Raw genomic sequence first — 2741 nt, 5'->3', positions numbered from 1 at the left:
TCTCCTTTTAAAGGAGGGCAAAGTACTCTTTTACTGAGCGTTTGTATTAAGACGTATCTAAACAGCAGTAGTCGAGTTGCTTTTGCTGAATCAGTGATTCCCTTTACCTTCTATAACAGCACACTGAAGCGCCAGTGAACCAACACAAGATCATGAATGATCTGACATGTTCCTCCATGTGAATGTGATGATAAGTGTTGGTGTGATTGAATGATTGGGGCTGCAGCTGTGTTTCAGTTCATCTCATTACAGCTGGCTCCCAAATTCCATGAAGATTACAAACCACCATCAAAATCCACTTTAGGTCAGAAAAGGTCAAAGCTAGGAAAGGGATGGCCCAGACTGAATCATCTAATCAATTGGAACTGTGTTTGAGTTTAATGAATGAATACAACTTAGAGGAAACAAAACAAAGTCAAGTCCAATTTCAATGTTGCACCTTCTTGTTCAAAAGTGTCTTCATTATCTAACTATGTCTGCCCTCTGTGTTTCAGGAGGACGTCGCATAAAGGGCACACAAGGTAAAACCATTTCTGTTTTGTTAAAGCTTTCTAGCTGCCACCCCCTGTCAGCCCTTTTCTGTTTCCCCATTCAGCCATTCATCCGTAACCATTCATCCATCAATCTGTCCACAATTAATTCAACCGTCCATCAATCTATCCATGCTTCCCTCTCCATGTCAGTTTCTAAACAGTTAATTTTATTTTTCATGCATGTATCATTATTATTTGTTATTTTGGATTCACAAATATATAAATGTTACATAGTGCTTACTGTATGCATTGTTATTATGAAAATAAATAATGTTTCACATAATGCTTCTGTGAATTACCAGAACAAATAAATGACAGTTGTAAAGTTGTACACAATTGTACATTGTATGGATCGGTCTTGAGTGTTCAAACTATAGGAAGATTTGACTTGATAGTCTGTATGTCTTATTATTAATTATTATTTGTTTTGTGAGGGGATGTTTCCCCCTACAGCGTGCTGAACATCTTAGCAGAACTATGGGGCTCTGCAGCTCCAGAACATGAACACTAACCGGGTTTCACAATCTAGTGCCTACAGAAGGGCACCAAACACCAGTCCAGCAGAGATTGACAGCTGTGCCATAGCAACAGTTTGGCTAGTTGCCAGGCTGTAGGGGTTGCCAGGCAAAAGGTTCCCATGGCAACCTCCATTTTGCCACCTTGGTATATGAGGCTTATGACAACCAAAGCAGATTAGTGTAGGACAGAGCGTGGTCTCATCTGGAGATGAAGAGGCTACTGAAACAGAACAGAGCATGTTATGTGCATAGCATGCCAGCACTTACACAACACATGTTTTACTACAAGTCACTAAAGGAAGTACTTAGTTGGAGTTTGTCTGCATGCTATCTCAAGGGAAGCCTGGCAAAATGTCCCTGTATATGTTTTAGGTTTGGTAGGGACAGCACTATTTACCCACACACGTCACACCTTCACCAATGTGATTTCATCATGCAAACCACATACTACCAGTCATGTCATGATCGCACATGACATACTACCAATGTGATGTCATCATACACACCACATACTACCAATGTGATGTCATCATACAGACCACATACTACCAATGTGATGCCATTTTCAGAGAACTTATACACACAAAAAAATCAAGGTCATGTATTATGTTATATAAAGTTGTAGTCTCTCTCTCTCTGTCTCTGTTTGACTCTCTATCTCTATCTCTCTCTCGCTCTCTCTCTCTCACTCACTCTCTCTCTCTGCTGCATTAAGGGCTATAGGGTATAGGGAGAGACAGAGAGAGGGTGGTATAGGGTGAGACAGAGAGAGGGGGGTATAGGGTGAGACAGAGAGGGTTGGGTATAGGGTGAGACAGAGAGAGGGGGGTATAGGGTGAGACAGAGAGAGGGGGGTATAGGGTGAGACAGAGAGGGTTGGGTATAGGGTGAGACAGAGAGAGGGGGGTATAGGGTGAGACAGAGAGGGTTGGGTATAGGGTGAGACAGAGAGAGGGGGGTATAGGGTGAGACAGAGAGGGTTGGGTATAGGGTGAGACAGAGAGAGGGTCTGGGTATAGGGTGAGACAGAGAGAGGCTCTGGGTATGGGGTATAGGGTGAGACAGAGAGAGGCTCTGGGTATAGGGTGAGACAGAGAGAGGCTCTGGGTATGGGGTATAGGGTGAGACAGAGAGAGGCTCTGGGTATAGGGTGAGACAGAGAGAGGCTCTGGGTATGGGGTATAGGGTGAGACAGAGAGAGGCTCTGGGTATAGGGTATAGGGTGAGACAGAGAGAGGCTCTGGGTATGGGGTATAGGGTGAGACAGAGAGAGGCTCTGGGTATAGGGTATAGGGTGAGACAGAGAGAGGGGAGTTCTACAGGGTGGGGGGTGTACTTTAGTAGAGGAAGAGACGAAGAGAAGAAGTGTGAACGGTGCAAACAACAAACTGGTAGCAATCTAAAAATCTAGTTGCGATGGAGAGGATGCAGATTCACCTGTGTTTCATGCCATCTCTCACCTCTCTCTGAGAGGGACACTGCGTTATTTCACAGGAAGGTGAAGAGCAGATCGGGCAGAGGAGGGCGGGGCAAAGCTTAGCCTCCTCTGATCTGTTTTAATTTCCTGTTTGGCATTCATTCTGCACCACACACTCATGCACACACACACACTGCACACTGCACACTGCACACTATACACAAAACACTATTCCAAGCCACTATACACTATACTATATACACTGTACACTAT

The sequence above is a fragment of the Micromesistius poutassou genome (assembly GCF_964030765.1).
Source record: "Micromesistius poutassou genome assembly, chromosome: 8".
NCBI lineage: Eukaryota > Metazoa > Chordata > Actinopteri > Gadiformes > Gadidae > Micromesistius > Micromesistius poutassou.
Note: the sequence above shows the minus strand (reverse complement) of the source record.